Source organism: Mirounga angustirostris, unplaced genomic scaffold, assembly GCF_029215605.1.
Source record: "Mirounga angustirostris isolate CCGP_5_RB_7025 unplaced genomic scaffold, mMirAng1.0.hap1 SCAF_4, whole genome shotgun sequence".
NCBI classification, from domain to species: Eukaryota; Metazoa; Chordata; class Mammalia; order Carnivora; family Phocidae; genus Mirounga; species Mirounga angustirostris.
This window is the reverse complement of record NW_026991712.1, coordinates 176,091,990-176,114,583: the sequence shown is the minus strand read 5'-3', so window position 1 is coordinate 176,114,583 and position 22,594 is coordinate 176,091,990. Positions and strand designations below refer to the sequence as shown.

General features: G+C 44.5%; 1 long non-coding RNA gene across 1 annotated transcript; it reads left to right on the top strand.

Moving 5' to 3' along the window:
- Window positions 1-2,311: 2,311 nt before the first annotated feature.
- On the top strand, window positions 2,312-3,275 carry LOC135364017 (uncharacterized). The gene is made up of 2 exons (XR_010410445.1): window positions 2,312-2,402; window positions 2,870-3,275. It is a non-coding gene; the product is annotated as an uncharacterized LOC135364017 (long non-coding RNA).
- The last annotated feature ends 19,319 nt before the right edge of the window (window positions 3,276-22,594 follow it).

Genomic DNA, 22,594 nt, shown 5'->3' with positions numbered 1-22,594 from the left:
GCACTTTTTCTCAGGAAGTGATTGATGATAGGCTCCACCCAGATGAGAGAAAAACAAAAAGAAAGTATCCAGGAGACAATGGCTCTAACCCAGGAGCAAGGCAAGGAAAGCTTCCAAGCTGATGGCACAAGGAGGATTCAGCAAGACCCCTGTGCACGGGCTCATTCCAGATGGGAAGAGGAGGGCAGATGATTCCGGGATTGAGATCTCCCAGAAAATAGGGAAATTCACATGTTATCTACTCGATGCAACCAGGGCTGCCTGCCTAATTTGCAGGGCCCCGTGCAAGAGGGAAAACAAAGAAGCCTCTTGCTTAAAATTTAAGAATTTCAAAATGGGGGGGCGCCTGGGTGGCTCAGTTGGTTAAGCGACTGCCTTCGGCTCAGGTCATGATCCTGGAGTCCCTGGATCGAGTCCCACATCAGGCTCCCTGCTCAGCAGGGAGTCTGCTTCTCCTTCTGACCCTCCCCCCTCTCATGTGCTCTCTCTCTCTCAAATAAATAAATAAAGTCTTAAAAAAAAAAAAGAAAATGTGATAATGCACACAATGGAATATTATTCAGCCTTAAAAAGGAAATCCTGTCAGTGCTACAACATGGATGGACCTTGAGGACATGATGCTCAGTGAAATAAGCCAGTCACAGAAAGACAAATATTGTATGATTCTACTTGTAAGAGGTACTTAAGGTAGCAAACTCCTAGAAACAGAAAGTAGAATGGTAGTTGCCTGGGGCTGGGGGGGAGAGGGGAAGTGGGAAGTTGTTTAATGGGTATAGAGTTTCAGTTTTGTAAGATGAGAAGGTTCCAGAGATCTGTTGCACAACAAATGTGAATATACTTAACACGACTGAACTGCACACTTAGAATGATTAAGATGATAAATTTAATGCTATGTGATTTCTACTACAATTTGAAAAAATGTTAATGATCTTTCCATATTGGACTGAAAGGATGAACTGGAAGGCTTTTCAGGTCCCACCAGACCCTATAGAAATCTATCTGTAAGCAAATACTTAAACATGTCATGTTATTACTATTTAAGTTTTAAATAGTAAGTACCTTTTGAGTGTCTTAAAGGGACTGCTTGGGGAAAAAAAATGATTACTTTGCAGTGAGAGCAGCCAACTCTAATTTATCAGGTTTGGAAAGTGAAATGTTTGTTTCTTGGGTTTTCTGAAGGGCATCAAAAGCAGACAGCATTTCCTGGGATTGAAAAAGTTTCGGTTTTCTGAGTCTTAAAAAAATGCAGCTATTCAACCCCCCTTATTGTATAAAGAATTAGAACCAGCCATGTTGGGGCATGTGAGTGGTGTTTTGATTAGGCATCTGACTCTTGGTTTTGGCGCAGGTCATGATCTCAGGGTCGTGAGATGGAGCCGAGTCGGGCTCTGTGCTCAGTGCAGAGTCTGCTTGAGAACCTCTCTCCCTCTCCCTCTGCCCCTCCTGCTAGTGCTCTCTCTCAAATGAATAAATAAATATTTTCAAAAAACGAAAAGAACCAGCTATGTTGTCTGGGTAATTAATTTGTTTTCAATCTGAAAACCACAGCAGAAGTAATGAATAAATAAATTAAAAAAAAAAAACAAAAGAATCTGCTATGTCATCTGGGTAATTTGTTTTCAATCTGAAAACCACATCAGAAGTATTTCCTTATTTGCTGTGACGACCAGGAAGCTCAGAACAAGATTTGTAGTACATCTCTAACTTCTACCCGGAACTTTATTTATTTATTTATTTATTTATTTATTTATTTATTTATTTATTTATTTATTTATTTTAAAGGGGGCTCCACGCCCAACGTGGAGCTCAAACTCACGAACCCAAGATCAAGAGTCACATGCTTTACCGACTGAGCCAGCTGGGCAACCTCTACCCAGAATTTTAGGCAATATGTGTTTAGGCAACATTGTGTTTTATTTTGTCTCTTAATTAATCTGATTTATTCCCTCCCTTAATGTTTGCTTGGCCCAGCTTCATCACTTACTTTTTTTTTTAATCTTTTGCACAGTATACATTTAGGAAATCCTCTTTGGAACATGGTGGGGCCAATAAATATAAAATACAAATGAGTCATGTGAACTGAGCACCTTACAGATACGTCTTATATAGTCATAAATCTCCAAACATCATCAAGTCCATGACTTCCAAAGACAAATAAAATCCCAAGGCCAAGTGAAATTCATCCTGTGAAGCAGAAGGAAGTAGCAAAGCATTAGGGGTGGACTCTTTAACTAATATATTTCGTATCTCTTTGTAAACAGGAAGCACGTGGCTCTAACAGCCAACAGCTGATGGGGGGAGGAGGTGGGGAGGAAGGCTGGTTCCTGAACCAACTCATTCTGGGGGCAGTTATTGTTCACAGCAGTCTCGATTGAAGAAACCAGCAACCTTCTAAGAAAGAGGTAGGAAGTTAAAACTATACAGTGAGGAGACTTTTAAACACGCAGCTGTCTCATAAATCAAGATGACACTAATGATTTCTGTTAGTTGTAATCTGCTTCGAGTGGTTTCTCCAGCAGTGGGAGTGAGGGACTTTGAGCTATCCCCTTTGCGAAGGGCCTCGTGGAATTAAATCAAATTGAGTAAGTGCTGCGTCAGTTAGGGTTCTTGGTTGCAAGCCAGAGAAATGGACTCTCGCTTAGGCAAAACCAAAATACGTTAAAAAGATGTTATGGACTGAATGCCTGTGTTTCCCCAAAATTCGTATGGTGAAGCCCCACCCCCAGTGTGATGGGGTAGTTGGAGAGGGGGCACTTGGGGAGTAATTAGGGTTGGATGAAGTCATGAGGGTGGGGCCCTCATGATGGGATCAGTGCCCTTTCAAGAGGAGACACCGGAGCCCTACCTTGTGCTTCCCTCCCACCCACAGCGTTAGAAAAGAAGAGGTCATGTGAGCATATGGTGTGATGACAGCCACCTCCAGGAGAGGCCTCAGAATGAAACCCACCTTGCTAGCACCTTGATCTTCGACTTCCCAGCCTCCAGAACTGTGAGAAATCCATGTCTGCTGTTTAAGTCACCCAGTCTATGATATTTTGTTATGGCAGCCTGAGTTGACTGAGACACAGGATATGGGGGTTCACAGAATCCAGAGGAAGCTGTGGGGCTGGTTGGAAAACCAGCAGGAACAGAGGGAGCTCCAGAAGCCCAGCAGCCACATTTGTACCATTCCTGGGGCGCAAAGCACCATTCCTACTGACCAGGAGTCAGCCGACTCTGGCCTGCTGGCCAATTCTTGCCTGCCACATGCTTTTGCAAATAAAGTTTTATCAGAACTACCTCTTTCTTACAACATTGCTGGTTTTTTCTATCCGAACTGCAGAGAACAATAACCCGTCCTAGAATACTCTTAAGTTGATGTGTTGTCTGCACTGCGTTTGCACTGTAACAGCATATTTGGGTAGTTTCGACAGAGATCATATGACCTGCAAAATCTAAAATATCTACCCAAAATGTTTGCTGATCCCTGCCATAGACTAACATAGAATAGGATGAAATAGCGCCCCCCCCCCCCCAGAGTTGTACAGTGCACTGGGGGCCTTGTCTGGAGGGAGGCTGGGCAGCAGAAGCCACAGCTAGGGTTATGTATAGGACAGGTCAGGTTCACATGCTGTCTCTCTGAGGGATCTGGGGTTTCCAACCCCTTTCTCCATTCTCTGTGTCCTTAGTCCATGGGCTGAGCTGAAGTCCTATGGGACAGAGAGTGGAAGGATCAGCCCTCTTGGCCTCATTTACAAGGGTGGGTAAGGGTGCCAGGCATAGCCCTTCCTATAAGACTCCAAGTGAGTTCCTAGACAGGGGACTTCGGGTCCTAACAGGAGGAAGAGGGAACTGGATGCTGATCAGCTGAAAGTCTACAAATGTCCTCACAAATATGAACAGCACAATCATTGTCTTATGAACCATCAAGGTAGACATTGTCATGTCTCAAGTCCAGAATCTTCTCCTCCCAGCTGCAACCCTAGTCCGGGCCAGCATTGTCTGTCCCCTGCTTTGTTGCTACAGCTACCTTATCCTCCTCCGGGCTTCCGGCCTTGCTTACTGCAGTCTGTTCTCCACACAGCTGTCAGAATATTCCTTCCACTCTTTATTTCACCGTAAGCTTCAAGTCAGGTTATATCATACCTCTGTTCACGCTGTCTAGCAGCTTCCTAGCTAACTCAGGGTCAAAGCCAAAATTGTCACCATGGCCGACCAGGGCTTGATCTGTCCCCGCACAGGCTCTCTGATCTTCCTTCCTACCATTCTTCCCTGCACGCCCTCTGTTCCAGCCACACCAGCCTCCAGGCCATCCCTCCAACTGTGCAAGCATTCTCTTGCCTCAAGGCCTTTGATCTGGCCTTCCTTCTGCCTAGAACTGCCCCCCCCATAGCTGCAGAACTTCACCCCTCAAGTCCTTCAGTCCTTGCTCAAAGGTCTTCTCAGCAGAGAGGGTGTCCTCGACCATCCTGTGACCTTCCTCTCCCTCACCCTGCTTTCTCTCTCGTCCTAGCATCTCTCACCACCAGATACGTTATATACTGCTCATTTGTTTGTGGTCCGCGTGTCATCTCAGAGTAAACTCTGCGAGGGCCGCTGTGTCACTGTGGGCTCGGCCCAGACCAGAGCAGCACTCGATGAATAGATGTTACATGGAAGAATCCTGACCCCAGGAAGGGCCACTGCTTCCCTCGAACCCTGGAAAGCTGGGACCCTGAAGCCCCCTAGAGTGTGAAAATGACCCTCTTTTCCCTACCCCCGGAATGTTGATCTTGAATTCCCTCATGTCCACACTGGGGTAATTTCCAGAATATAAAACTAAAAGCTGAAGGCCTTGACCTTTTATTTTATTTTTATTTTTTTAAAGATTTTGTTTATTTATTTGACAGAGAGAGACACAGCGAGAGAGGGAACACAAGCAGGGGGAGTGGGAGAGGGAGAAGCAGGCTTCCCGCGGAGCAGGGAGCCCAATGTGGGGCTCGATCCCAGGACCCTGGGATCATGACCTGAGCCGAAGGCAGACGCTTAACGACTGAGCCACCCAGGCACCCCTGTTTTTTAGATTTTATTTATTTATTTGTCAGAGAGAGAGAGAGCACAAGCAGGGGGAGCGGCAGGCAGAGGGAGAAGCAGGCTTCTCGCTGAGCAGGGAGGCCGATGCAGGACTTGATCCCAGGACCCTGGGATCATGACCTGAGCCGAAGGCAGATGCTTAACCCCGACTAAGCCACCCAGGTGCCCCTCCTGCCAGTTTTAAGAAAGAACAAGGTATAAGCCTGGAATTGCTGGTACCAGTGCCATAGCTAGGGAAGAGCCTTCCTATATAAAGTTTTTTTTTTTTTCTTTCTCTATAAAGTTTCACAACAAAGAGACAGAGAGAGACTGGTCCTGATTGAGCCCCTGGATCCAGCCAAACCTGAAGTCAGTGGACTTTTCCGATACATGTTGCCCAAGCCAGCTTGAGCTGGATTTTCTGTTACTTACCACCAAGAGATCGTTACCTTTTTATTCACTCTTCCCTCCCAACTCACTGTTTATTCATTCCCTCTGACTCCTCTTCTGCTAGTAGGAGCCGTATCTCTAGGTCAGACATCAGCCCCTGAAATGGGATACAAAAGCACTTCCTGCTCAAAGCCAAAACAACAGGATGAAGAAGGGGAAAGGTCAGTCCATTTTCCCCATGTTTCCAAACATTTGGATGCTTGTCAACACAAAAACAGAACTTCTAGCTTTTGATCTGGTAATTTTGGAGCTCTGTCAATGCCAAAGGGCTTGATTCTCATGCTCTCCTTAGAACTGTAAGACTTAGTAGAATTTGTGCAGAACTTGGAGAAAAGGACCCTAAATACATTTGCTGAAATATTTGAACAACTTCCTCTTAATCTACTTAAGTGACGTCATTTTTTTTAGAGCATTTTGAGCTATTCTTCCTTTTTAATGTTAGAAGAATAGAGGTAGACACATGTGGACTATATCTCTTTAATGTTAAAAGAACAGAGGTAGACACATATCTAGACTTTTTTTTTTTTAAGATTTTATTTATTTATCTGAGACAGAGAGAATGAGAGAGACAGAGAGCACATGAGAGGGAGGAGGGTCAGAGGGAGAAGCAGGCTCCCTGCCGAGCAGGGAGCCCGATGCGGGACTCAATCCCGGGACTCCAGGATCATGACCTGAGCCGAAGGCAGTCGCTTAACCAACTGAGCCACCCAGGCGCCCCATATCTAGACTTTTAAAAAATATTTCACGTTCATCATTTTTTTTCTTATGGAAGTGAGAAATGTCTTAGAAAAATAAGACATTACGATACGTCAATTTAACCATGAGCTGACTCTCCAGAGATGGCCACAATTGACAATTTGCAGGAGATTCTAGCACATACTAAAACATAAAGTTCTTAGACCCCAATGGACTATACCATATATATTGTTTGTGACTTTTTTTTTTATATATCATGGATAATTCACCCTTTTAAAGGGTTGCATTATATTTCATTGTGCACAGGGCTGTGCATGTTGTCTGAGTTGCCAGCATGTGATAGTTCTGATTTTATAGAAATTCCATAATTTATTTTTCCATTCTCTTTTTGATGTGCATTTGGGTTATCTCTAATGTTTGCTCTAATAAATCGTGCTATATTTGCATCTTTCTGTGTTTGCTTGTTTGTGGAAGTGTGTAGAATTTATCTCTAAATGTCGCATTGCTGGGTCAAAGGGTATAAACACTAAAGTGTTGTTTTGTTTTTTTAAGATTTTATTTATTTATTTGAGAGAGAGGTAGTGAGAGAGCATGAGCAAGGGGTGGGGGAGGGAGAAGTAGGCTCCCCACTGAACAGGGAGCCGTTGGGGCTCCATCCCAGGATCTAGGGATCATGACTGGAGCTGAAGGCAGCCGCTTAACCCACTGAGCCACCCAGGTGCCCCAAGATTAAAGTTTTAATACCTAGGGCCTAACTTGTATCCTCTGCAGAGGTTGTACCAGCTTTTCCCAATAATGCTCGAGGGTGCTTTGGTTGGTAAATTTTTTTCTTTTACTCACTAATAAAAACCATCAGGAGGTGTCTTAATCTGTCTGAGCTACTAGAATAAACTACTATAGACTGGGTGGTGCATAAACAACAGAAATCTATCTCTCACGGTCCTGGAGAATGGGGTCTAAAATGAAGGTGGTGGTAGAGTGGGCGTCTGGTGAGAATCTACTTCCCAGTTCACATACTCCTGTCTTTTTGCCCCCCTCCTGTATTGGGAGGGACAAGTGAGCTCTCTGAGATGTTTGATAAGGGCACTAATTCCATCTTGGGGAGCTCTGCCCTCATGGCCTCCCAAAGATCCCACCTCCAAGTACCATCCCACTGGGCTCTAGATTGCAATCTATTAATTTGGTGAGGACACAAACCTTCAGTCAAAGCAGTTGGATTGTGCGGCTTTCTTCCTCGATGACCTAGTCAGGATTACGGAATGCACTGCAGGGAGCCATTTGCTCTCATTTCACCGCAATTGTATCAGGCGGAAACCAAACTCAAACTGATTTGGCAAAAAGTTGACTTTATGAGGTAAATGGCTTCAGGCCAGGCTGGATCCAGGGCTCAGATGTTGCCATTGGAACCCATTTTCTGTTTCCCACGGGGTTGGTTTACTTCTGTTCTAGGTCATGCCTCCAGCAGCTCCAGGCTCTCTCCTTTTTTTTCCTTTCTTTTCTTTTTAAGATTTTATTTTTTTTTTTTAAGATTTTTATTTATTTATTTGAGACAGAGAGAATGAGAGAGAGAGAGCACATGAGAGGGGGGAGGGTCAGAGGGAGAAGCAGGCTCCCCGCCGAGCAGGGAGCCCGATGCGGGACTCGATCCAGGGACTCCAGGATCATGACCTGAGCCGAAGGCAGTTGCTCAACCAACTGAGCCACCCAGGCGCCCTTAAGATTTTATTTTTAAGTAAAGTCTACACCCAGTGTGGGGTTCGAACTCACAAACCCAGGGTCAAGAGTCGCACGCTTCCTCCACCAACTGAGCCAGCCAGGCACCCCCAGGCTCTCTCCGTTTAGGGGCAGGGTAGTTGCAGGAGCTCCGGCTCTCCTATCCGCTAAGGTTCAAGTTCTGCACACAAAAGCACAGGGAGTGCTGAATGGTTGCTGGGGAGACAAAACTCCCACGGTCACAGTGCCTCCAGCGCTGTGCCTCCAGCGCTGTCCTGGGGTAAATCCATTCTCCATACTGCAGCCAGAAAGGGGCCCTCCAAAAGGAACAAATCTGAGCCTTGTTTAAAACTCTTCGGTTGTTCTTCTTTGCCTTCAGGGTAAATTCCACCCTCCTTAACAAGGCCTCCAGGACCTGGCCTCTCCCACCCCCCACACTCCTAGCATTCCTTAGTAAAGCCAGGCTGCATTGCCTAGTTGTCCAAATATGCCTTGTTCTCTCTCCTACTTCTTGGCTTTTCCCTAATAGTCGTGGTGATTTCTAAAGAACCCACCAAGTGCCAGGCAATGTGCTGAGCATTACATGTGTATTATATACCCAACGTGAGCCCTCCCGATAACTCTGTGAAGGGAGGCGGGGTGTACGGGATACTACGAACACAGCAGTCCATCTGGTGGAGTTCAGATGTAGGCTCGTGTATTAATCATATTTTCATTTTCTGTATTTTATGATGCTTTCACACCTTAGGGCCTTGCAAATCCTGGAGAGACTGCCCCTCCCACGGCTAGCTAATTCTTAAGAGATAGTAAACAGCTTGCCTTCCAGCATGCCTTTCCAACACAAACCAGTCAGTTCAAAGCTCACACCCCCAACACCTCCTTTATCCAACCCTCCCGCAGCAAGTCAATAGTCCCCCTGCCCCCACCATGCACGCGCGCGTGCACACACACACATACACAGAGGCCAGATAACCAGACAGCCAGGGGTCACCCCATAGGCTGGAGCCTGCTGACATTATTCATACTAGCCAACCCGAAATTCATTCCTTCCCCCGAAAACCACAATCAAGGCTTATGCTGGTGCTTTTTTTCCGTCTAACTTGTCCTAGGGCTTTTCCCACATGGCCCTGCATAGCATGGGGTGCCCCTGCATCTTGGGAATTTTAAGTAATAAATCCTTCATTTGAAGGCAGTTGTCTCCATGTCTGATATCTTACCATACCTGAGTAAAATCAAATCATGGAAGGGCCGCCTGGCTGGCTCAGTCGGTAGAACATGTGACTCTTGATCTTGGGGTCGTGAGTTCGAGCCCCATGTTGTGGGGGGAGGTTACTTTAGAATAAAATTAAAACAAATTTTTTTGAATCAAATCATGGATACATTTCATAATAGTTTAACCTTTAACTAGCTGTGTGACCTTGAGCTCAATCTCTCTGTCTTGAGTTCTCTCTCTCTAAAATGGGGAAAATAGTACCTACTTCAAAGATGTAGAGAGGGCTGCCTGGGTGGCTCAAGTTGTTAAGCATATGACTCTTCATTTCAGCTCAGGTCTTGGTCTCAGGGTCCTGAGTTCAAGCCTTGCACTGGGCTCCATGCTGGGCGTGTGGAGCCTACTTAAAAAAAAAAAAAAAAAGGTAGGGGCACCTGGGTGGCTCAGTCAGTTAAGCATCTGCCTTGGGCTCAGGTCATGATCACAGGGTCCTGGGGTTGAGCCCCGCATCGGGCTCTCTGCTCAGTGGGGAGTCTGCTTCTCCTTCTGCCCCTCCCCCTGCTTGGGCGCACTCTCTCTCACTCTCTCTCTCTCTCTTGCTTGCTCTCTCTCTCAAATAAATAAAATCTTAAAAACAAACGCAGGGAAAAATTGTGAAATACTTTGAAATGGGAACCAAACCAAACCAAACCAAACTATCAGTGGGTGTCTGATGATGAACTCACCCATCACAGTTATTGCTACCTTTCATAGTCTTTGAGTTATTTTGCAACTCTGTTAAGTCAGAGGAAACGGATAGTAATGCAATAATTATTGTATAATTATTGCTAATAGAAATGCAAATATTGTATCTGATGAAATGTAGCTGATTTTGTCCTGAGGATATTGACCAGTTTTGTCAGGTTCCTATCTGTTTGTAAATTTCAACATCCTCCTCCCAACTATCACTGGTAGCACGTCCAACTTTCCAAAGTTCTATTCCCACCCCATAGTATCTGAGTGGTTCCCTCCTTACTTAATGAGTTCAATAAAGTCTTTGATGATGTTCACTTTATCTGTCCTAGAGTGAGGATTTTACCATTTTGGAAAATGATCCTATAATGTTCCATCAAGACACCCTAGGGATCCACCTGCCAGCTGGGTGGACCTCGCTTACAGAAGAGTGCCTTGTGGCTGGTCTAAGTGCAGACACATCTCTTCGTGGCACCTGGAAATAGATCCGAACTAGCGAGAGAACCTTGACTTTCCTAACTCTCTGTTTCTCTCTTCTCTCTCTCCACTAAGTTTTGTGTTTTGTTTCTTGTTTTGGCTCATGTGCAGCCAATGAATTATTCCCCTTTAGTGGCAGCAGTAATGGGGAATTTGATTTTTATGGTCAGAACATTTAGCAATCTCTCTAAGTGGATTAATGGATTGTAAGAGATCTATTCTCTGCTGAGAGAGGCAGAGAATCCAGCTCGTTAGTCTTTTTGTTTGTCTGTTTGAGCTCAAATCAATTAAGACTTTTATGTCTGCCAGGAAGGAAAAGAGCTCTTTGATATCCGGACCAGTGAGTTTTATGTGTTTTTCAGTTTAGTCTTGACCCTTGGCTACAGTTGGAGGGCTGATGTTGGAGGCTTCGTATGTTTGTGTATCTGTAATACAGAAAGGCCCTTATCTCTTTTGTAAGTATGTAAAGTTTTCCTATCTTTAGAGGATATTAGTAAATCAGATTATGAAGTCTCCTAAAGTAAAGGAGCTCTTTTCTGAATCTCATAGAGATTTTTAAAAAGTGATTATAGTTCTGAAATCTGCATAAAATGAGGAAATTGAATTTCTAACACTTCAATATGTGATAAGTAAAATCTATTATTCTTACAGAAACTCGGAAATCTTTTCAGGATTCAAGTCCATGGATGAAGTAGGGAGGCTGAAGGGGCTCCATTTTAGAAAGGTTTTGTCTCTGCTGTTTTTCTGCTAGGCCCCATTGACTCACATTTTGCCTCTAAATAAGCCAAAGAAGCTTTGTTCCCTCTGCAAGTGGGAAGTAAGAAAGTTCATCGTTCTCTGAGTTTTGTCCTAGGCCCCAAACACCTGATAACATCTAAAATGAGCCAGATCCCAAATATGTTCCAGGACATAAACTTCGAACAAACCTCGGCTGACGCTGGCCTCAATACCCCCTACCTTCAGTCATTTATGGAATAACACCTGTTGTTCACCTCTCACTTGCCTTTGATTGGACCCTACCATGGATTCCTGGAGGACACATACTTAGACCCATTTCTTATATAAACTCCCAGCCCCAAGCAACGACGAGACTCATTTTCCTTTCCTTTCTGAGTCTCCCAGACGCTCTGTCTACTATTCTCTACCTGTCACTTACACTAGTCAGTAAACTTCCCACTTTCTCTGGCTTGCCTTTGATTTCTCCCTTCAGGAAGCCAAAGACCCTCTTGGCTGGTCCTGGGACCCTCCCCTGGGTTCTTGGACTCAGCCTGCCTGCATCACATATGCAAGATAAACCTTTGGCAAAAAGGTTAGGGGGCACCTGGGTGGCTCAGTCGTTAAGCGTCTGCCTTCGGCTCAGATCATGTTCCCAGGGTCCTGAGATCCAGCCCCGCATCGGGCTCCCTGCTTCGCGGGAAGCCTGCTTCTCCCTCTCCCACTCTCCCTGCTTGTGTTCCCTCTCTCGCCGTGTCTCTCTCTGTCAAATAAATAAATAAAATCTTAAAAATAAATAAATAAATAGATAAATAAAATCTTTAAAAAAAAAGGTTAGCTTAACAATTTTGCTTTAATAAAAACTATATCTGATTTATCAGTGTGAGTGTAATAGCGTACATTTTTCTACTTGGGTTTGTTTATCCTGAATTTATTCAGGCTTATTGATCAAATAAGCTAACTTATTCATGCATAACATTTACAAAATGAAGAAATGTAAATTTGTATTCAACTAAACTGAATCACTCCGACACACTTTAACGGTGATCATATCTTACAGTCTGTCACCTACTAGATAATTTCCAAGGTCTTCAGATGACGGAAAACCTTGAACTGATAGTTATTGAGTTAATGGATTGAGTTATTTAATGGATAATCATTGATAGCCAAATAATTTCTTTTTTTTTTTAAGATTTTATTTATTTATTTGAGACAGAGCGAATGAGAGACAGAGAACATGAGAGGGAGGAGGGTCAGAGGGAGAAGCAGACTCCCTGCCGAGCAGGGAGCCCGATGCGGGACTCGATCCAGGGACTCCAGGATCATGACCTGAGCCGAAGGCAGTCGCTTAACCAACTGAGCCACCCAGGCGCCCAAAAGCCAAATAATTTCTAAGGTACCATAGTGAAACATTGTTTACTAGGCATAACTTTAAATTTATATACTCTTCTTATATGTTTGTTATATAAAGGCTATCTTGTGTAATTTTTTAAAATATTATTTATTTTATTTGAGGGAAAGAGAAAGAGAGAATGAGATAGGCAGAGGGAGAGGGAGAAGCAGGCTTCCCACAGAGCAGGGAGCCCAATGTGGGGCTCGATCCCAGGACCCTGGGATCACGACCTGAGCCAAAGGCAGACGCTTAATGACTGAGCCACCCAGGCGCCCCTGTTTATGTGAATTTTAACTATCAATCTTTACCGTATTGGAATTTGAAACTGGGAAAAATAAAATACTAGGGGTGCTTGGCTAGCTCAGTTGGAAGAGCATGCAACTCTTGATCTTGGGGTCATGAGTTCAAGCCCCATGTGGGATGTAGAGATTACTTAAATAAAGTTTAAAGAAAATAATTAGAAAAATACTTACTGATTCATTGGAAGATAAAACTGATGCACTCATTGCACATTAACATAACATCTTAGTATTAATATGAAAATGGTGGGGCACCTGGGTGGCTCAGTTGTTAAGCGTCTGCCTTTGGCTCAGGTATGATCCCAGGGTCCTGGGATCAAGCCCCGCATCGGGCTCCTTGCTCAGCGGGGAGCCTGCTTCTCCCTTTCCCACTCCGCCTACTTGTGTTCCCTCTCGCTGTGTCTCTCTCTGTCAAATAAATAAATAAGATCTTAAAAAAAAAAAAAAAAAAAAAGGTTTTGGCCTCATGGACCCCCTGAAAGAGAAATGCTATGCTCAAGTAAAGTTTCAGTATGGTCCAGAATATAAAAGAGGATTTTTTTTTTTTTAAACATTTTATTTATTTGCCAGAGAGATAGCCAGAGCAGGAACACAAGCAGGGGGAGTTGGAGAGGGAGAAGCAGGCCTCCCGCCGAGCAGGGAGCCTGTTGTAGGGCTCAATCCTAGGACCCTGGGATCATGACCCCAGCCGAAGGTAGACGCCCAACGACTGAGCCACCCAGGCGCCCCCAAAAGAGGATTTATGTAAACATAAATTTTATTTGCTTTGGTTTCTGATACCTGAGTCTGAAAAGAAGCTATGAAATATGTTAAAATCAAGGGCCCCTGGGTGGCTCAGTTGGTGGAGCGTCCAACGCTTGATTTCTGCTCAGGTCATGATCTCAGGGTGGTGAGGTCCAGCCCCAGGTTGGGCTCCATGCTCAGCAGGGAGTCTGCTTGAGATTCTCTCTCTCCCTCTGTCCCTCCCTGCTCTGCTTGTGCACATGCGCATGCGTGCGCTCTCTCTCCTCTCAAATAAATAAATGTTAAAATCGTAGCAGAGTTCATTCGATTGTGATGGGCTTGCTTCCTTGGTTTACCGATTCACGTTTTCACCTGCCCTATGCAAGGTTATTCTTTACTTTCTGCACAATTGCCTAGTTTGCAAAGACTCCATGTCTTAATCATTTTCTATGATTTACTTTGATTTTATTATATTGTTGATTATTTAACGGGGAGAAAAAAGAACAAAGATTCCTCATTCATGAAAGAGTTAATGTTCTTTGCCATCCTGTTTCCGTCTATGTTTATTTGCAAATGCTTTATTACCACAATTACATGTACTCAGGATCCTAGCTTAACTCAGTGTCCAGTTTCTGATAATGTTTCTAAATTTTTGCCTCCCAGACTGGATCCTAAATATAGAAAAAAGTAAAAGAAAAATTTCAAGATATCCATTACACCTAAAACTATCTTTTTTATATTTCCCATTGGATCCCTGGAAAACCACAGAGATTTGTTCTTTCCGTTCCCAAAAAGCATTCTAAAAATAATTAGATTTGCTTGAAGAGTTGCATGGGGAGAGGTGTCAAATCGGGAAAGATGCTCAGCTTTCTGTATATTAAATCTGTATAGGTAAAGTGTTATTTATATAACTATTTTTAGGGGTGCCTGGGTGGCTCAGTCAGTTGAGCATCTGACTCTTGAACTCAGGGTCATGAGTTCAAGCCCCACCTTGGGCTCTACACTGGCCACGGAGCCTACCAAAAAAAAAAGAAAGTGTATAAAGATTTTTAAATTGTATGCCTTATGGGAAGTCCCCGGGACAACATCCTTGCTCTCCATAGTAGGAAATCACTCTTATTTTTTTTTTTTTAAGATTTTATTTATTTATTTGACAGAGAGAGACACAGTGAGAGAGGGACCACAAGCAGGGGGGAGGGGGAGAGGGAGAAGCAGGCTTCCCACTGAGCAGGGAGCCCGATGTGGGGCCAATTCCAGGACCCTAGGATCATGACCCTGAGCCGAAGGCAGATGCTTAATGACTGAGACACCCAGGCGTCCTACTTTTATGGAAATCAGTCTTATTAACTGGTTCTCTTAAGAACTAGAACAATTATGAAATAGCTCTGTTGAGTTTTCCTACATCAGAGTCTTGTCAGTGCTTTGCCTGATGATAAACAGCACAGTGTATCATGAGCTAGGATATTCTTTAAAATGTTTACTTGCTGTAGTCTTCCTTCTTCAGTTTGGATCTAGCATGGTCTAGATCCAGTGGGATGCACCTCAGAGTTATCGTGGACTAGAGATCTGTAGACATCTATAAGATTTCTTTCTTTTCTTTTTTTTAAGATTATTTATTTATTTATTTATTTGACAGAGAGAGACAGAGTGAGAAAGGGAACACAAGCAGGGGGAGTGGGAGAGGGAGAAGCAGGCTTCCCGCTGAGCAGGGAGCCCAATGTGGTGCTCCATCCCAGGACCCTGGGATCATGACCTGAGCTGAAGGCAGACACTTAACCGACTGAGCCACCCAGGCATCGGACATCTATAAGATTTCTAGGCCCTACTCTGGACTTACTGAATCTCTTTAGTTGATATTCTTGGTATAAAAAAAATTATGTCTCAGGATTATTGTATGTTATCTCTCAAGATGTTTTCCTCTATACCAATTACATTAATCAATTTTTGTGAATCAGATGTAACATTAGTGGAATTCTTTGAAAATAGACTTAATCATTACCTTCAGAGTATTTTGCCTAAATTTAATTCTTTTGGGGAGCGGTTTGATTATCTTTGTTTAGCTTGCCAGAAACAACTCAGTTTCCTTGTCCGTTTCATGGTTCTTATTATGAACCCTCATCAGACCTTTCACATTGAGAAATTATCAGCAGTAAGTTAACCAGAGCCATTTTAAGTCATTGCCATCTACAGTGTCTCTGAGGCTTGCCCAAAGACCCTGCTATAAGCCACAGGGTTTGTGTTTCTATCAAAGAACCCAGTCTTAGAGCTTCGTGGAAAAGGACTATACCAAATTCTTCAAACTATTGGCACTCAAACCTGAGTTGACTCAGCTTAGACAACTTTTAGACAGTACCAGTGGAGTGAGTCAGGATTTCCAGGACTCTATAGTTGAGTAGATGGCTTCATGAGACTCTTAACTCAAGAGCCAGCTGAAGAAGAATTAATTTACATAGGACTGAATGAACTGACAAGGGAAATTTTATGGTAGTTATTTGTTTGGAAAATTGTTGATCTTGTAATGTTCTGTTTTCCAGATTCATAAGGAAGCCCTTTGTCTCTCTACTCAAGCCATGTTATCCATAACAACTTAGTTGATTTTGCTTATGTAAACTGAACTAAACCACTTAAAATATCTGATTTTCACTGACCTTACAGAATCCAGAAACTCTTAATGTGTTGTTACTTTTCATAATAGTTATTTGCATAGCTTCAATAAGAACGTGTCCCACTTCTTACCAAGATAAATGGATTGTACATCAAGGCATCAGGTGTCGTATTTGAGAATGATCCTCATCAAATCAGGTATGACAAGACATTTTAAGGAATGAAATTTGGCTCTACTTATGGAGCTGATACCTACAAAACCAGGTCAGGAAAACTGACCTGGTACCTGGTTTACAGGTGCTAAGGTATGATATTTGGAATATTTGGGGGACCCCAAAAAGAGAAGAACTCACCCAAATTTATCTATGACAGGACAAAGAAATCTGGGTTGGGTTTTTAACCTAGGAATTACAAATAATAGAGCCTTTTTAAATCCCAGTTGGAGATTCCTTATGAAAATTTCCAGACAAAAGTTAATTGTGTAATTATTTAAAACCGTATGGCTTTAAATTTTGCAAATTTAGGGGGTCCATATGACAAATTAATACACTCACTGCACCTATGTAAACAATCAGACCGAATTTCATGAGACCAGCTTTATTTGGCTATCGAGAATAATTTTTCTTTGAGATTATTATGATCATAAGGGGTTGGTGGAGACCATAAGGACAAGTTGGAAGGACCTTGAGATTCAATGGGCATCCTGACTGGCTTCACCTAACCTCTGTCTTTCATTATCACTGAGCTACTTTACAGCTCAAAGCTGTAGAAAATTGACAGTAATGTAATGCAGATGATGCTTATCTATTGAAATGCAAATTGCATCTGGTGGAGTGCAGTTGTCCTGGGGATACTGACCAACCTCGCCAGTTTTGTATTTGTTTATAGATTAATTTTATTGCTCCTTATCTCCCTATAATGGTGGAATACTTTGATTACTAGTTACTAGTCATAATGTCTAACTGGTCCCCTCATTATTTCATAGGTTCCATAAAATCTTTGATACAGGTTCATTTCATATCCTTAGGAGAGTCAAAATTTAAACTTTTTTTTTTAAGTTTTTACTTATTTATTTGACAGAGAGATAGACAGAAGAGCACAAGCAAAGGGAATGGCAGAGGGAGAGGGAGAAGCAGGCTCTGCACTGAGCAGGGAGCCTGATGCGGCACTCGATACCAGGACCCTGGGATCGTGACCTGAGCTGAAGGCAGACGCTTAACCATCTGAGCCACCCAGGTACCCAAAATTTTAACTTTTTTGAAAATTACCCTTTGAGTTAATGTATGTAGGATGCATAGAACAGTGCCTGGCATCCAGTAGAGGCTCAATAAATGTCAGCTTTTTTTAAGTAAAGGATTCAGATTATCCCTACCTCACAGATGAGGAGAATCAGGTGCAGAGAAGGTAAGCAAACTTGCTTCAATGACACAGCTTGACAGAGGTGGAACAGAACTAGAAGTCAAACCTGTCTGCCTTCAAGCCCCTGTTTTTTGTCCCTACCCCCTCCGTCCCCCTGCCCTACCCACAGTCCTCTTTGGCTGTGCTCTGCTGACTCCCACTCATTATTCAGGTTTCAGAGTTGGAGTCTTTCTGGATCCCTCTGGGCTAGCAGCTCTACCTCCAACCTTGTGTCTTCCCCTCTCAAGCCCATGTCGTAAATATGTTGCAACCATCCATTTCTTCGCCCGAAGGATGAGCCCATATGACCAGGGACCGAGACTGTTGCCATCACCATCCAGCCCAGAGCGGGCATGCAGCCAGTGCCCACATGTGAGTGCTAGAAGTGAGCCGTCATGTGGGCATGGCTTTTTCTCCCCCTGACACGGAGAGCTGGGATGCTTTCTGGAAGTGCCTGGAACCCCTCAGCATCTCCGCTCTGCCAACCCAACACTCCCGAGGCTCCTGTCGGTTGGAGGGAGTATCAAACCTCCTAAAGAGGATGCCTGGAGCCACTAGCCTCTCAGGACTTGAGTTTCTGGTTTGTTTGTTTGTTTTAATGTTGTTGTTGTTTCTCCTTCCAAATCAAATTCCAGAAATCCAGATTTAAAAATAACCAAGAAATGCAACCTTCTCCACCAAGCTTGGCAAAAACAAATCCTCGACAAAGACCAATGTGCAGTCTCACTTCACACTTACTCATTTTCAGACGCCAGCTCAGCTCTGTGTTGGGTGGGGAGGAGGAGGGGAGGCAGGACTCCTTGGGGCTGGAGGGCAAGGGCACAGGAACCAGGCACCAGCTGGGCTGGGCGGCGGGGCGAGCTGGTGGGGCAGGCACACGCCCTTGCCCGAAGACAGCTGCCTGGGCCCACTGTGAAGTCCCGTTTTCCTTGGAGTTCCAGCTTGCTGGTCCCCAGCCCTGGATCGGGCAGAAGATCAAAGCAACCCTGGGAAACGGTCTCCATTAGGGATCCAGAAGTCATTCTCCTTCCCTAGGGAGACATCAGCTTCTGCTCCAGCCTGCCTTTCCCCATCATTACTTAGGGAACTGGCTGGTGGTAATAGGGAGTAGCATTTATACTCCTGCTAACAACAACCTCAAGCTCCCTCCTCTTTTCTACATGGTCTATTTTCTGACCTGTCATCTTTCTTAATGCCTATTTTGTGGGCGAGAAAAATGTGTGATGGAAGAGAGGAAATTCGGGACCAGGGAAGGCCTGGAAAACTGTCAAATTTCATATTTCCTCCTCCTTTGAATCAGCATTTATGTCCCTCAATGGGGTTTTCCTGCATATGCTTGTATAACTCCCTTTTAAAACAATTTTTGCTGTTTTTTCCTTTCCCTGCCCCTGAGTAAGTTATTCCAACAACTACTTTCCACCTCAAAAGAAAGTAGTGGACAGGAAAAAAGAGGTCGTGTGGTCTGTTGGCTACCACTCCAAGTGGAGCCAGGAGACTTTGGTTCTATTCTGAGCCTTTTTGGGAACAGGATGAAGGAGGAGGACGCGAGCCTTGCCCTCCTACAGGACTTCCCGGGACCCGGTGTCAACAGGAGGAAGTTGCTTACTCCGGATCAGAAGGGGGCTGGAACCAGCATTTATGAAACCTGCAAAGTGCCAGGCTCACTTAGTCCTCGCAAGTGGGTGAGAGAGGTTTTGTGACTTCCATATTGTAGCTGAGCAAGCTGAGGCTCAGAGAGATGCCGTGAGTTGCCCCAGGGGAGCACAGCTTGTCAGCAGGGAACGCAGCTTGGCTCTGATTCTTTGGTTTGAGCTGTTTCACTACAGCGTGCAATCCGCTAACCAGGCTTTAGTCATTGATTTACTCAATTTATTGAGCACCTATTATGTGCCACTCCCCATTCTAGTTGGGAGCAAAGATCCATTTTTTTATGGAGCTTCTATTCTTGTTGCGGGTGGGGCGGAGGAAGGAGGTAGACAGGAAATAAACACAATAAATAAGTAAATTATGTAACACGCGATGTCTTCCAGGCTGAAGACAAAAGAAAAAATAGAGCAGGTTAAGGGTATTGGGAAGGCTGGAGACACAGTTGTACATTTACACAGGGTAATCAAGAGAGGCCTCCTGGAGGAGGTGACATTTGTATGAAGACTTAAAAGAGAAATGAGAGTTGGGGGTGGTGTTTGAGGGAAATTATTACCGTTGGAAGGAACAGTCAAGGCAGTGCCAAGACCCTGAGCTGGGAGTGTGCCTAGTGCGTTTGACCGACAGCAAGAAGGTGAGGGTGAGCAGAGGGAGCAAGGAGTCCTTACACAGAAAAGGGCCACTCTGCTGGGTTGTGAATAGACCGCAGAGGGGTGGGGAAGGAGCAGGGAGAGCGGGGAAGGGCTGTTGCAGTCCCAGGAGAGAGTCCGGGTCGGGAGCCGTGGAGTGGTGGTTGGATTCTGGATTTATTCCGAAAGCAGAGTCAGCGGGATTTCCTGACAGATTAGATGTGCAGTGTGAGAGGGAGAGGCGTCCGGGCACTTTCCAAGGTTTCTGCTGGCAGGAGGGAGGTTTTGAGTGGGGCAGATGTAGGCAGGGAAGGAAGATCAGGACTTTGGTTTTGGATATAATGAGTTTGAGATGTGTAACTTCTCTCCATATGGGGCCAAATCAATATCATCCAAAAGCAAGACCCAAGAGACCATTTATGAGGAGCCTCCAAACTAACCAGCCAATTTCAGAGTTTCCCCAACATCATCTTCCTCTTTTTTCTCCAGAAGATTTTATTTATTTATCTGAGAGAGAGAGGGAGAACGAGCCGGGGGGAAGGGCAGAGGGGGAGGGACAGAGAATCTCAAGCGGACTCTGGGATAACCCGAGCCTGACTTGGGGCTCGAGCCCTGGACCCCAAGATCATGACCTAAGCTGAAGTCAAGAGTTGGACACTTAACCGACTGAGCCACCTAGGAGCCCCGACATCACCTTCCTCTTAACCATCTGTTTTTACCTCGGGGGTCCATGAACTTGGATGGGAAAAAAATTACATCTTTTTTCCCCCACTAACCTCTTACTAGAATTTTGCATTTCCTTCAATTATGAATCTAGGCAACAAACCCCAGAAGCCTTAGCAAGACCAGCGACTGTTACCAGTAATAATCACAGATATTTTCATTTTACATAATTGGTGCCACAGATTATCCTCCAATGTCTTTTCATCACTTCTTTGAACTTAATGGTAATTATTAGATGCCACTACATTTTATGATTTCATGCATTAGCAAGCACATATATTACTCTACCATAAATTTGAGTTTTTTGATAATGGTATTTTGTCATACTTAGTTTCCCTGGTAATCCTATGCATTTTATTGTTTGTATCTAAAATTATTATTTTGAGGGGTCCCTGGGGGGCTCAGTCAGTTAAGCGTCTGCCTTCGGCTCAGGTCATGATCCCAGGTCCTGGGATCGAGCCGCATCGGGCTCCCTGCTCTGCGGGAAGCCTGCTTCTCCCTCTCCCACTCCCCCTGCTTGTGTTCCCTCTCTCGCTGTGTCTCTCTCTGTCAAATAAATAAATAAAATATTTTTAAAAATATAAAATCATTATTTTGAGGGGCGCCTAGGTGGCTCAGTCAGTTGAGTGTCAGATCCTTGGTTTTGGCTCTTTTTTTTTTTTTTTTAAGATTTTATTTATTTATTTGACAGAGAGACACAGCGAGAGAGGGAACGCAGGGGGAGTGGGAGAGGGAGAAGCAGGCTTCCCGCGGAGCAGGGAGCCCGATGCAGGGCTTGATCCCAGGACCTGGAATCATGATCTGAGCCGAAGGCAGACGCTTAACAACTGAGCCACCCAGGCGCCCCTGGTTTTGGCTCTTGAGATCAAGCCTCTGTGTGAGATCAAGCTGAGCTCAGAGTCTTCTTGAGATTCTCTCTCTCCCTCTATTCCTCCCTCTGCTCTCTCTCGCTCTAAAATAAATAAAATCTTTTAAAATAATGATAAAATAAAAATAACAAATAAAATCATTATTCTGAGAAAAGCTTCAGCAGCTTCCCCAGATGGCCAAAGGGGTCCATGGCACAAAAGAGTTAAGACCCCGATCTAAGTTAAAGACTCCTTGACAAGATGGGAGCAAAAATCAGTAAGCCGGGTGCCTGGGTGGCTCAGTTGGTTAAGCGACTGCCTTCGGCTCAGTTCATGATCCTGGAGTCTCAGGATGGAGTCCCGCATCGGGCTCCCTGCTCGGCAGGGAGTCTGCTTCTCCCTCTGACCCTCCCCGCCTCATGCTCTCTCTCTCATTCTCTCTCTCAAATAAATAAAATCTTAAAAAAAAAAATCAATAAGCCACTAACATTTCTTGAGCTTTGGTGGGAACCGTGCCAGGAACTTTATAGAATTACCTCATGTAATCCTTCCAGTTGCAAGGTGGATATTCTTATTATTCCCCCTTTACAGTTGAGGAAATTGGGGCTCAGAGACATTAACATCACCCAGCCACTCAGTGAAACACTGGGCATTCAAACTCAGGGCTATTTCTAAAGCCTGTGTTTATGTTACTAAAACAAACTGGATCCTATGCGGAGCCCTACCTGGCCCTCTGAATCAGCACAGGGTCCTAGCGCAATTTGGGGGGGTGGTATCAGTTAAGAATTGAAGACTGGAGGGGTGCCTGGGGGGTGTGGTCGGTTGTGTCGGACTCTTGATTTTGGCTCGGGTCATGATCTTGGGGTCATGAGATGGAGCCCTGCCTTGGGCTCCATGCTCAGCATGGAGTCTGCTTGAGATTCTCCCTTTCCCTCTTCTCTCTCTCTTTCTCTCTCAAATTAAAAAAAAGAAAGGAAGAAAGAAAGAATTCGGGACACCTGTGTGCCTCAGTTTGTTAAGCGTCTTCCTTCGGCTCAGGTCATGATCCCAGACTCCTGGGGTTGAGTCCTGCCCTGGGCTCCCTGCTCAGCTGGGAGCCTGCTTCTACCTCTGCCTGCCACTCCCCCTGCTTGTGTACTCTCTCTCTCTCTCTCACTCTCACTCTCTCTCTGGCAAATTAATAAATAAAATCTAAAAAAATTTTTTTTGAAGACTGGGGCTAGTCTGCCTGGGCTCAAATCCAGCCTGTGCGGATTGTTTATCTGTGACTTTGGCTAAATTACTCAACCTGTCTGTGCTTTCTTTCCCGT